At 47.0% G+C, this 14389-nt stretch overlaps 1 protein-coding gene across 1 annotated transcript in view; it reads right to left on the bottom strand.

Moving 5' to 3' along the window:
- The window catches only part of LOC140425459 (oxysterol-binding protein-related protein 10-like), a 349560-nt gene that overhangs the window by 157768 nt on the left and 177403 nt on the right, over positions 1–14389 (bottom strand). The gene's annotated exons all lie outside the window — the stretch shown is intronic.

Below are 14389 nucleotides of genomic sequence, written 5' to 3'. Positions count from 1 at the left end.
TAAACTCAGGATCTTGCTCTTGAAATCATTTAGGGTATCAATGAACCCATTCACCTCTTATTCAAAGTTCTGATATGATTCTAAGTGATAACCCTTATTGGAGACAGTGGTTATATTTTATTCAGTAGAAGACCTGAACATGCTCATGTTTAAGCAGTATTATCAAAGTAGAGTAGCACTGCCATTGTGCCCTAGGTACAAATCCAACTACTCCCCCATTATGCCCCAGGTCCTGTCACATTAGTCAATGCAATAAATAATGCTTCTACAATTTATGTGCTCGCGCAATTGTTTCTTTAAATAGCAAAGTCCACGAAGAACAATTTAACACTATGGACACCATCCAGCAGCCGCATCCTGCCAGAACCAAGGCGAGACGTGACCAGTAGAGCCCAGGAGAGGCCTCCCCCGGGATTCCTGACAGCCATTACACCTCGCGATAGCCAAGTAAGTTTAAAAGCCCACTCGGCATCTACCGGCCTCGCGGAGGAGACCCTTGCAGGGTGCCATTCAGTACTGGTCCCACAAATGAGGTTGGGGGGGGGGGTAGTTTCCCGGTGTTCCTGCTATCTAAAGGCACTATTTTCTTTGTGCCTCGGCAGGGAATGCCCTCTGAAGCCGCAGGTGATTGAAGGCTACCGAGTGAGCGGTCTCCGGGCATGGTGGCACCCTGGCATTGCTGGTGCGACCCAAGCATCTTGGTGCTGCCAGCCTGGCAACTTGTCAGTGCCACTCAGGTGTCAGCCTGACACTTCCAGACTGGCAGGGGCACTGCTAGGGTGCGAGGAGCTCCTCAGTGTCAGAAATGAGTGCTACTTGGGGACGTTCCCTGCCGGGGCACAAAAACAAAATAGTGCCTTGAGATAGCGGGAGCACCGGGAACGGCCCCACTAATCTCACCCAGAACGGACTCCTCTCAGTTGCTTTTAGCTAGGATTAAAAATTTATTTCAGTATAAGATTCAATATAACAATGAAATTGAAATGTGGACAGCTGAACATAGATAGATACATAGATACATAGAAGATAGGAGCAGGATGAGGCCTTTTGGCCCATTGAGCCTGCTCCGCCATTCACCACGATCATGGTTGATCATCCAACTCAATAGCGCAATCCTGCTTTCTCCCCACAATCTTTGATCCCATTCTCCCGAAGTGCTATATCTAGCCGCCTCTTGAATATATTCAATGTTTTAGCATCAACTACTTCCTTAGGTAATGTGATTCCACAGGCTCACCACTCTTTGGCTGAAGAAATGTCTCCTTATATCTGTCCGAAACGGTATACCCTGAATCCTCAGACTGTGACCCCTGGTTCTGGACACACCCATCATTGGTAACATCTTCCCTGAATCTACCCTGTGTAGTCCCATTAAAGTTTTATAAGTCTCTATAAGATTCCCCCCCCCTCATTCTTCTGAACTCCAGCGAGAACAATCCCAACCTAGTCAATCTCTCCTCATATGACAGTCCCGCCATCCCTGGAATCAGTCTGGTTGCTGCACTCCCTCGAGAGCAAGAACATCCTTCCTCAGAGAAGGAGACCAAAACTGCACATAATACTCCAGGTGTGGCCTCACCAAGGCCCTGTATAATTGCAGCAACACATCCCTGCTTCTATACGCGAAACCTCTCGCAATGAAGGCCAACATACCATTAGCCTTCTTTGCTGCCTGCTGCACCTGCATGCTTACCTTCAGCGACTGGTGCACAAGGACTCGGAGGTCCTGCTGCACACCCCCCTCTCCCAATTTGCAACCATTCAGGTCGTAATCTACCTTCCTGTTTTTGCTTCCAAAGTGAATAACCTCACACTTATCCAAATTATACTGCATCTGCCATTGATTTGCCCACTCGCCCAACCTGTCCAGATCATGCTATAGGATCCCTGCATCCTCGTCACAATTCACCCTCCCACCTAACTTGGTGTAATCTGCAAACTTTGAGATGTTTCATTTTGTTCCCTCATCCAAATCACGAACATATATTGTGAATAGCTGGGGTGCCAGTACCGATCCCTGTGGTACCCCACTAGTTAGTGACTGCCAATTTGAAAAGGACCCATTAATCCCTACTCTTTGTTTCCTCTCTGCCAACCGGTTTTCTATCCACCTCAACACATTCCCCAATCCCATGCGCTTTATTTTTGCACAATAATTTCTTATGCGGGACTTTGTCAAACGCCTTCTGAAACTCCAAATATACCACATCGACTGGCTTCCCCTCGTCAACTGTACGAGTTACATCTTCAAATAATTCCAACAGATTTGTCAAGCATGATTTTCCCTTCATAAATCCATGCTGACTCTGACTGATCCTGCCACTGCTTTCTAAATGCTCTGCTATAAAGTCCTTGATAATGGATTCAAGCATTTTCCCTACTGTCTATAATTCCCTGCTTTCGCTCTACCTCCCTTTTTGAATATTGTAGTGATGTGAGCTAGCCTCCGATCTGCAGGGATAGTTCCAGAGTCTATAGAATCTGTCTTTAATCTCATCAGTTTTCCCAGTAACATTTCTCTACTAATGTTGATCTCCCTCAGTTCTTCCCTCTCACTAACCTTTCATTCTCCAACATTACTGGTATCTGATTTGTGTCCTCTTTTGTGAAGACAGAATCAATGTATGTATTCAATTGCTCAGCCATTTCTTTGTTCTTTATTATGCATTCCCCTGCTTCTGTCTGTAGGGGGCCTACATTTCTCTTTACCAATCTCTTTCTCTTCACATATCTATAGAAACTCTTGTAGCCATCTGGGATGGCCACTTCCAGAATACAAAATGGACATTTGCAAAGATTGCAGGGAAAAATGGACAATGTTAAGAGAGCAAGCAGGCACAGAGCCTGTCTGCATATTGGAGCCATAGCTCCCAGACAAGACTGAAACTGTAGGCACATTAGCATATGGATGGCCCATCTCCGGGAACAAAGGGAGATACTTAAGTAACCGATCTGGCTCCAGACCTCGCGACGCCAGTTCCCCAAACCGAAAGCAGAAAACAAAGCAGGCCAACGGCCACCTAGGACACGCCTGGCCATCAGGGCACCCACCCCTTTATTGGTCAAGATCAATGCGGATGATCAAGATGCGGTCCAATTAATTGGGGCCAAGTTCAAGGCCCGCCCAAAAGCGCGTGAAGCCCCCCTCAGGTATAAGAAGAAGGCCCCAAGAGAGAATCGCTCTCTTGGACTTGGCTCTCTCAGTGTAGAGACCCGTCCACCAGCTGCACCAGAAACAAGTAAGTCCAAGGTCAACGCTCGCTACCAGACGGACGACCTTAGCTGTTTCCTCTCTACCACTTCGACCCCAGCAGCCTCAGATCCGAACAACGGCCATTGTTCCTCTGACTGAGTGGGCGCCCGAAGCCAAGTATAGGCTTTGTAGTATTTTGTGCATGAGTATATGTTGCGGAGTATGTAAATAAATAGTATTGACTTTGAACTAACTAACTTGTGTACCGACTCTTTGATCAGTATTCGGGTTTGAACCTTGTGGCGGATACCTTGCGACTCTAAAGCAAACATAATTAGAATTAAGGAGGGCGACCATATTGACTGCCATATTCAGAGCCAACCAAAGAGAGCAACACTCTTAGTGTCAGTCTTTATGTTCCCTGCAAGCTTCCTTTCGTACAGTACTTTCCCCTTCTTAATCAATCCCTTCGTCCTTCTTTGCTAAATGCTAAACTGCTTCCATTCCTCAGACCTATTATTTTTCTTGGCCAATCTGTATGCTTCTTCCTTGGATCGTATACTATTTCTCATTTCCTTTGTAAGCCATGGATTGGCCCTCTTAGTGACATTTAAGGGGCATCTTGACAAATACATGAATAGGATGGGAATAGAGGGATACGGACCCAGGAAGTGTAGAAGATTGTAGTTTAGTCGGGCAGCATGGTCGGCACGGGCTTGGAGGGCCGAAGGGCCTGTTCCTGTGCTGTACATTTCTTTGTTCTTACCCATCTTTGCTTTTGTGCCAGACAGGAATGAACAGTTGCTGTAGTTCCCCCATGCGTTCCTTGAATGTTTGCCATTGTCTATCCACTGTCATCCCTTTAAGTAACTCTCCCCAATCTATCAAGGCCAACTTGCACCTCATATCTTCATAGTTTCCTTTATTAAGATTCAGCACCCTAGTCTCCAAATCAACTACTTCACTCTCCACCTTGATAAAATATTCTATCATGTTATGGTCGCTCATCCCCAAGGTGTCTTGTACAGCCAGATTGGCAATGAATCCCTTCTCATTACACAGTACCCAGTCTAAGATGGTCTGCTCTCTAGTTGGTTCTCCCACATATTGGTCAAGAAAACATAGTATGTAGAACATTGAAGTACAGAATCAGTCATGATCTGGTTAAATGGCGGAGTAGTCTGATGGGCCAAATGGCCTACTCCTGCTCTTATGTTCCTTAAGTATAGGGATTTCTCAGGATTGTTAGAAGAGTACTCAACACTTGCTCTCATTAAAGTGCAATATTTGTAATGCAGATTTCAGATCAAAAACTCTCCTATATTCAGTGGGTGTCTCATATGAACTCGGAGTCTCCCAGTCTCCCATTTAACCACCAGAAGTCCTATAGTGCAACACTGAATATCCTTTATAATTCGGGCAACTGCAGAATGTAGAAATGCTTCATTTTGCAGACATGCAGAAGGAACTGATCACCGGGAACACTTGCACATCAAAATGTTAATCTAAAGATAGATTCAACAGGTAGCAAGTATGTAGCATGCATGGCTCTGAAAAGAATAAACTTAATTAAAATTGCTGAAAATCTGTATTTTAAATTTACTTTGTATTTCTTGACGCAGACCCTAACTAAAATAGAAACGGAACTGAAAACGGAAACAGGAAAGGAAACAGACTGGATAACATAGAAAGCAAACAGACCCTCCCAGTTTCTAAGGAAATAAAAACATACTCAGGTTTGGAATCCAAACTTTCTGGCAAAACTGAATTTAGTTGAGAGATAAAGAAGGTCAGATCAATCCAAACTGTGGTAGTTGGGAGTCCAGAGGTGCAGCACAACAAGTCGAAGAAGGCAGTCCAGGTCCAGAAGCTGAGAATACGTTGCTGCAGATGTTTCTACTACTTGAAGATAACATTAGTAAGACTACACCATCAAGAGCGAGTTGGGCAGGTTCAGCTGGCACGTGCCATTTGTGGTGAAGACCGCGCTGTGGCTGTGATGTTCGGATTTAATGTGTGCTGCTGTCATCTGGGCATCAGAGAGACTCCTAGAAGGATTGGAGCTGATATTCTTTGAGAGGAAGTCAAAGTTTTGAAGGGCTTGGTGACTGAGTGGGCTCTTGGGCCAATTTGTTAGGACTGCCTTAGTTATATCTGCCATTTAACGTGCTACTTATAGTTGATAATCAACTGCATTTGTCTGTTATTTCTGGATGTAGACAATAGGATAGATAGTATGTAGTGTTTTCTTTGTTACCTCTTGAAGAGTAAAAGATCTTCTGTTTCATATGGTGGAATCTTGTGTCTTTATCCTTTTTAAATAACCAGGATTTCCTATTTCTTCTTTTTTTAAAGTTACCAGTCTCCACCAAGATTATAGGAAGCAGTGGTGAATATAAAGCTTGGGTTTCATAAATCTGAACTGGATATGAAGAAGGATGGATTGAGGGAGGGTAGATATTTCAGTTTTAACTAATGGGAGTAATTAATTAGAAGTATTTTGAATGAGTCTATGAAACTGACAGTTCTTACTGAGGTTTAAACTATTTTGTATATAAATCTATAAAATATCTTGATTCTTATTATTTTTTGCTAATGGCGCAGTATTCAAGTAATTTCATAGGAAGTTCTGAAACTGGTTAATATTATAGAAACTTTCTGCATTTATGATGCTCCAGGTACAAGGATACTCAGAAAATCTTGGTTTTACCATTTTGCTTATTGACATGTGCAAGGCATAGAAGTTCATGAATCATCTAATGCCAACTCAGTGCTCACTTTCTGCACTTCAATTTTTAAAAACTGCTAAAATGTGACCATGCATTGTATTTCTAGAAACGTGGGCACAATTCAGTGCCATGAGCATACATGTTAGTCAAAATGATTAGTAGTTCCAATTTTTCCTATTCTACAATGTTTAGCAGCAAGAAGATATCAGGATTTGAACATTTACACAATAATTGTCTTATATGCAATGTTTTTCCTGCGCTTAGCATGTCACAGACAAGGCAACTTCATTTGGAGGTAGGCACTTGCTTGGGGCACTTGTCAAATGGCTAGATCGCCATAGTTCTAAGGATGACCCGACAAAGTTCCATGGAGAGGAATTTGAATGAGCAGAGGGGTCCTGAAATAAAAGTCGGGGTGAGCTTTTAAGGTAGGCTTTCCCACCCACCCACCAAACTTGGTAGAAAGTCATCCCCCCAGCTACCCCACAAGAGCTTTTGACCAGTCCAATGGTTATCAGGTCTCTGGTCCCAGAAAACTAGTACCCAGATTGGTAGAAGAAAGATGAAATCAGGCAGTAGCAATTACATGACACCAACCTTGGGTTTTAAGTTTGTAGGAGAATAGAAAGGCTAAGGGAGGTTATAGTGATCTTGTATGGCTCTTAAAGTCTAGATAATAGCTACTCCACTCATCATTAACTATGTCCTCAATTCATTCTGCATAATGTTTCAATATTCTTCCAATTTAAAATTAAAACAGTTGAGTTGCTAAATTTAATCTTCTTTTAAACTGTAACTTGTAACTTTCTTTCTTACATTTCTTGTCTCTCCATTTTATCAATACAAATATAGTCAGCGTTTCTATAACCTTCTTCTCTTGATCCTGCTCAGTTACAAATACATTTCAGCATATTTGATCCTCCCTACTATTTTGCAATCAAGACTCATGAAGAAATTAAATAAAAGCCCACTTTCGAACATAGGGATCACAATCTGTGATTAGCCCACGCCCAGTTCCATCAAGATAGCCAGCAGCAACCTTGTGCTGCCTGGCCCATCAACATAATTGTACGATGCAGCCTAGCTCAAAATGTGCTATTAACTGGCTGCACATTCACTGGGGACTCTGCAGTGTGCATGGGGATGGTCGCTAACGAACTCACAACGTTAAGCACCACTCACAACTCCTCAGATACTGAAACAGTCCATGTCCAATGTAGCAAGACATGGACAATATCCAGGCTTGTGTTGGCAAATGGCAAGAAATATTTGAATTACAAAAGTGCCAGGCTATGACCATCTTCAACAAGAGGAAATCTAATTACCGGCCCTTGACATTAAAAGGATTTCCATCGACTTCCGGGTGCGGCAATGACCAGCTGAGTCGCACGTTTCGGCAGCTCCCGTTGGAACGGACTTTTGGGCTCTTAATAGGAGCCCCAACTGCAATTTAACCGGCAAAAACACCGTGCGGTAAACCAGAAGGGAATCCCCCCGGACACGCATGGAAAAGGGAGAGGATAGCGGCCAGATTGCGGAGGATCCTCTGGAGCAGTGGCAAGGAAGGGAAGCTCAAAGCAAGATGGCGTCGGAAGGTGGCCGTTTGCTATGGGGCCCGGAGCAGCAAGAGTTCCTGCGGCGCTGTGTGGAAGAGCTGAAGAAGGAGTTGAAGAAGGAGCTGGTGGCCCTGATATTACAGGCGATTGAAGGACTAAAAGAGGAGCAGAGGACCCAAGAGCTGGAGCTTCGGGTCGTGAAGGCAAAGACTGCTGAAAACGAAGATGAAATACAGGGCCTGGTGGTGAAGGCAGAAACGCACGAGGCACAGCATAAAAGGTGTGTGGAGAGGTTGGAAGCGGTGGAGAATAACAAGGAGGAAGAATTTAAGAGTCCTGTGTCTTCCTGAAGGCGCAGAAGGGGCGGGCACGATGCTTCACTCGCTAATGGGATCGGAGGCCCCGACGGGCCCTTTGGAGGTGGAGGGAGCTTATCGAGTTCTGGCGCGAAGACCAAAGGCTGGAGAAATACCTCGAGCTATAGTGGTGAGGTTTCTCCGCTACAATGACAGAGAGACGGTTCTCAGATGGGCGAAGAAAACTCGGAGCTGTAGGTGGGAGAACGCGGTGATCCGCGTATACCAAGATTGGAGTGCGGAGGTGGCGAGGAGGAGGGCAAGTTTCAATCGGGCTAAGGCGGTGCTTCACAAAAAGAAGGTCCAGTTTGGAATGTTGCAACCGGCGAGATTGTGGGTCACGCACCAAGGGAAGCACCACTACTTTGAGACGCCAGAAGAGGCGTGGACATTCATTGTGGACGAGAAGCTGGAATAGTCTGGCGAGAGAAAGAGCTTTTGGGACAAAGTGGTGGTGTGATTACAGGGGACGGGGGGGATGATTTTTCAATTTGTTAATTTTGTGATCCTGTAACTTTTCTCTCTTCCCCATGTTTGGGGGGGGGGGGGGGGGGGGGAGAGAGAGCACGAGGAACTGTGGGTGCCGGCCATTAGGGGCGGGGCCAAGTGGGAAACGCGGGCTTTGTTCCCGCGCTATGGTAATTATGGCAGGAACAGGGTCGCAGGAAGGAGGGGGCCTCGCACAGTGGGAGCCGAGGATAAGGGAGGAAGCCGAGGTCAGTCAGAGTTTGCTGACTTTTGGGAGCAACATGGGGGGTGCAGCTACGCTAGAGGGGGATCTAGCAGGGGGGGGGGGGGGGTAACTGGGTTGCTGCTGCTAAGGAGAAGGGGGAGCTGTTATGGGATGGGGTGGTCGGGGCGGGAGGGCACTGTCGGGGGGATATACGGGTACGTGGGAACCGGGTGAGGAGCTGGGTGAGGAGCTGGGTTAAAAAAGGGATTGGCTAATCGACAAGGGGGGGGGGGCGGTAAAGAGCCCCCCAACCCGGCTGATCACGTGCAACGTGAGAGGGCTGAATGGGCCGATTAAAAGGGCACGGGTACTCGCACGCCTAAAGAAATTAAAGGCAGATGTGGTTATGTTGCAGGAGACGCATCTGAAACTGATAGACGAGATCAGACTACGTAAAGGATGGGTGGGACAGGTGTTTCATTCGGGTTTAGATGCGAAGAATAGGGGGGTGGCTATCTCAGTGGGGAAACGGGTACTGTTTGAGGCAAAGACCATAGTGGCGGACAGTGGGGGTAGATATGTGATGGTGAGTGGCAGATTGCAAGGGGAGGCGGTGGTTCTGGTGAACGTATACGCCCTGAACTAGGATGATGCAAATTTTATGAGGCGTATGTTGGGACCTGGAGGCGGGAAAATTGGTAACGGGGGGAGACTTCAATACGGTGCTTGATCCAGGGCTGGACCGGTCGAGGTCCAGGACCGGGAGGAGGCCGGCAGCGGCCAGGGTGCTCAAGGACTTCATGGAGCAGATGGGAGGGGTAGACCCCTGGAGATTTAGTAGGCCTAGGAGTAAGGAGTTTTCATTTTTCTCCCATGTTCACAAAGTATACTCACGGATAGACTTTTTTGTCTTGGGAAGGGCACTGATTCCGAAGGTGACAGGGACGGAATATACGGCCATAGCCATTTCGGACCACGCTCCACATTGGGTAGACCTGGAGGTAGGAGAGGAAAAAGAACAGCACCCACTCTGGAGAATGGATATGGGCTTATTGGCGGATGAGGGGGTATGTTTAAGGGTGAGGGGGTGTATTGAAAGGTACTTGGAGCTTAATGACAATGGGGAGGTTCAGGTGGGAGTGGTCTGGGAGGCGTTGAAGGCGGTGGTCAGAGGGGAACTGATATCCATAAGGGCACATAAAGGGAAGCAAGAGGGTAAAGAAAGGGAGCAATTGTTGAAAGAACTTTTGAGGGTGGACAGGCAATATGCAGAGGCACCGGAGGAGGGACTGTACAGGGAAAGACAAAGGTTACATGTGGAGTTTGACCTGCTGACCACGGGTAAGGAAGAGGCACAGTGGAGGAGGGCACAGGGTGTACAATATGAGTATGGAGAGAAGGCGAGTCGGCTACTGGCCCACCAATTGAGGAAGAGGGGAGCAGCGAGGGAGATTGGTAGGGTGAGAGATGAGGAGGGAGAGATGGAACGGGGAGCGGAGAGAGTGAACGTTCAAGGCATTCTATGAGAGGTTATATAAGGCTCAGCCCCCGGAAGGGAAGGAGGGAATGAGGTGTTTCCTGGATCAGCTGGAATTCCCGAAGGTGGAGGAGCAGGAGAGGGCGGGACTGGGAGCACAGATTGAGATGGAGGAGGTGGTAAAAGGGATTGGGAGCATGCAAGCGGGGAAGGCCCCGGGCCCGGACGGATTCCCGGTGGAATTTTATAGGAAATATATGGACCTACTGGCCCCGCTTTTGACGAGAACCTTTAATGAGGCCAGGGAAAGGGGGCAGTTGCCCCCGACTATGTCGGAGGCGACGATATCGCTCCTTTTGAAGAAGGATAAAGACCCGCTGCAGTGTGGGTCCTACAGGCCCATTTCCCTTTTAAATGTAGATGCTAAGCTCCTGGCCAAGGTGATGGCGACGAGGATAGAGGACTGTGTCCCGGGGGTGGTCCACGAGGATCAAACTGGGTTCGTTAAGGGGAGACAGCTAAATACAAATATACGGAGGCTGCTAGGGATAATGATGATGCCCCCACCAGAGGGGGAGGCGGAGATAGTGGTGGCGATGGACTCCGAGAAAGCATTCGACAGAGTGGAGTGGGATTATCTGTGGGAGGTGCTGAGGAGATTTGGTTTTGGAGAAGGGTTTATTGGATGGGTACAGCTGCTGTACAGGGCCCCGGTGGCGAGTGTGATCACAAACAGGCAGAGGTCCGACTACTTCCATCTTCATAGAGGGACAAGGCAGGGGTGTCCCCTGTCTCCGTTACTGTTTGCATTGGCGATTGAGCCCCTGGCCATAGCACTGAGGGGCTCCAGAAAGTGGAGGGCAGTACTCAGGGGAGGAGAAGAACACCGGGTATCTTTGTATGCAGATGATTTATTGCTGTATGTTGCGGACCCAGTGGAGGGGATGCCTGAGATAATGCAGACGCTCAGGGAATTTGGGGAATTTTCGGGGTACAAATTGAATATGGGGAAGAGCGAGTTGTTTGTGGTGCATCCGGGGGAGCAGAGCAGGGAAATAGATGCTTTACCGCTGAGGAAGGTAATAAGAGATTTCAGGTACTTAGGGATTCAGATAGCCAGGAGTTGGGGAACCTTACATAGGCTTAATTTAACAAGATTGGTGGAACAGATGGAGGAGGATTTTAAGAGATGGGACATGGTGCCCCTGTCACTGGTGGGTAGGGTGCAGGCGGTCAAAATGGTAGTCCTCCCGGCGCAGGATCCTACTCATGTGGAAGGAGGCGAAACCCCCCGGACTGGAGGCCTGGGTAAATGATATGGCGGGGTTCATTAAACTGGAGCAGATAAAGTTTGCCCTGAGAGGATCGGCTCAAGGGTTCACCAGGCGGTGGCAGCCATTTCTCGACTACCTAGGGGAACGTTAGAGGGAAGACAGATGACCAGCAGCAGCAACCCAGGGGGAGGGGGGGGGGGAGGGGGGGTTTAGTTTAGGTCAAAGATAAGGGGGTTTTGTTACTTGTGTATTGTTTAAAATTTCTGTATTGTTATTGTTGCGTTTGCTTTGTAAGAGGGGAAAAATTGTTGTTTGGGAAAAAAATTTCAATAAAACATTTATAAAAATAAAAAAAAAAAAAAAAAAAAAAAAAAAAAAAAAAAAAAATGGTAGTCCTCCCGAGATTCCTTTTTGTGTTTCAGTGCCTTCCGGTGATGGTCACAAAGGCTTTTTTCAAGAAAATTGAGAAAAGTGTCATGAGTTTTGTGTGGGCCGGGAAGACTCCGAGAGTGAGGAGGGGGTTCTTGCAGCGTAGCAGGGATAGGGAGGTGCTGGCACACCCGAGCCTAAGTGAATACTACTGGGCCGCCAATATCTCAATGGTGTGTAAGTGGATGGGAGAAGGGGAGGGAGCGGCGTGGAAGAGATTGGAAATGGCGTCCTGCAAAGGAACCAGCTTACAAGCACTGGTGACGGCTCCGTTGCCGTTCTCCCCGAAGAAATACACCACAAGTCCAGTGGTGGTGGCAATGCTGAAAATTTGGGGGCAGTGGATACGACATAGGGGAAGGACGGAAGCCTCGGTGTGGTCCCCGATAAGAAATAATCATAGGTTTGTCCCGGGGAGAATAGATGGGGGATTTGGAGCATGGCAGAGAGCTGGGGTTGTGCAACTGAGAGATCTGTTCATAGACGGGACGTTTGCGAGTCTGGGAGCGCTGACGGAAAAATATGGGTTGCCCCAAGGGAATGCATTTCGGTACATGCAACTGAAGGCATTTGCGAGGCAACAGGTGAGGGAATTCCCGCAGCTCCCGACGCAGGAGATTCAAGACAGAGTGATCTCAGGTACATGGGTGGGGGATGGTAGGGTGTCGGATATATACAGGGAAATGAGGGACGAAGGGGAGATCATGGTGGATGAGCTGAAGGGGAAATGGGAAGAAGAGCTGGGGGAAGAGATTGAGGAGGGGCGGTGGGCTGATGCCCTACGTAGGGTAAACTCGTCGTCCTCGTGCGCCAGGCTAAGCCTGATACAGTTCAAGGTTTTGCACAGGGCGCATATGACCGGAGCAAGGCTCAGTAAATTTTTCGGGGTAGAGGATAGATGTGGGAGATGCTCGAGAAGCCCAGCAAACCACACCCACATGTTTTGGTCATGCCCGGCACTGCAGGGGTTCTGGGTGGGGGTGGCAAAGGTGCTTTTGAAGGTGGTGGGGGTCCGGGTCGAGCCAGGCTGGGGGTTGGCTATATTTGGGGTTGCAGAAGAGCCGGGAGTGCAGGAGGCGAAAGAGGCTGATGTCTTGGCCTTTGCGTCCCTAGTAGCCCGGCGAAGGATATTGCTTATGTGGAAGGAAGCCAAACCCCCGGGCGTGGAGACCTGGATAAATGACATGGCAGGGTTTATAAAACTAGAAAGGATAAAGTTCGCACTAAGGGGTTCGGCTCAAGGGTTCACCAGGCGGTGGTAACCGTTCATTGACTACCTCGCAGAACGATAAAGGAAATGGGAAGGCAACAGCAGCAACCCAGGTGGGAGGGGGGGCGAGGGGGCTCAGGCAGGTCCTCAGGGGTGTTTTTGTATAGATATTTGTACTTTGTTATGTATATTGGAGTGTTTGATTTTATCTCTGGAGAGTTATTATTTTTGTTATGGCAGTTGCCATTTAGTTTATATATTATTTATTTATGTGTTAAAACGGTCACTGTTATATATATTGTTTTATTGTTGTAAAAAGGTAAACCTTTGTATTGTTTTGTTTGACCGGAAAAAATTTGAATAAAATATATTTTTTTTAAAAAAAGGATTTCCATCACTGAATCTCCCACTGTCAAAATCCTGGAAATTGATCTGGACTAGCCATATAAATATTGTGGCGACAAGGGCAGGTTAAAGGCGAGGAATCTTGCAGTAAGTAACTCAACTCCTGATTCCGCAGTGCTGGTCTACCATCTACCAGGTGTCAGGAGTGTAATGGAATACTCTCCATTTGCCTGATGAGTGCATCTCCGAGAACACTCAAGAAGCTTGACATCATCCTGGACAATGCTTGATGTCCCACTGGACTGCAAACTACTGCAAGCTGTACTTCCTCGAGAACATTGCTCAAAGTCTGTGCTCGACACTTTCCCAGAGCTTTCTCTCATGGTTGAGTTATATGCAGAGCCTTGTCGTCCTCCCCCTCCCCCCCCAAAGGGCCTATAGGCGCCTTTTCACCCTTAGTGTGGTCATCACAACTGGTTTTCGCTTTTGAGAACCAATAGTGATTCACACGAGCATGATGTCACACCAGACGTTACAGCATCAAGCCCAGTAATCACATTTAATTTTATTAAAATGTCTGGAAATCAGGTTGACGCCCAAATGTCATTGACAAGGGGCAGGGAGATCCTAAACGGAGATCTTGCTGATGTAAATTGCGTTTTTAGACAGTCACAAGATTTAGTGGCCATTAAGGGATTTACGCACACGGCTAACAGGACTGCTAGATTGCGGCCAGGATCTATGGATAGCCTCTACTCAGACATGCGACAGCATTTAAAAATTTTTCATCGATTCCAGGTGCAATCGATCAACAATATCAAATAATGCCAGGCAGCACAGTGGTATGTAGTTAAAGAGTGTGACTCCAACTCACACCTCTGAACTCTTAGCTACGTTAATAACACTGTGAAATCAGCAAGAGTCAGACTTTTTTCCCCCACAGCTGAAAGGATCTTTGGAGGAGTCTTGCACAAGTATTGGTGATCAACTCATCAGTTTACATTTACAGAATAACAAGAACATTTAAATACTTGCTTTACATAGGAACCCTTATGCTACTGTAACCATTATACATATATGATGTAAAGTTATTGAAAACATTCCGATATTAACAAACTGTTCTCAAGTTGTTGCTCAATAGTACTGA

The sequence above is a fragment of the Scyliorhinus torazame genome, chromosome 6 (genome assembly GCF_047496885.1).
Source record: "Scyliorhinus torazame isolate Kashiwa2021f chromosome 6, sScyTor2.1, whole genome shotgun sequence".
NCBI classification, from domain to species: Eukaryota; Metazoa; Chordata; class Chondrichthyes; order Carcharhiniformes; family Scyliorhinidae; genus Scyliorhinus; species Scyliorhinus torazame.
This window is presented reverse-complemented; position numbering and strand designations above follow the sequence as displayed.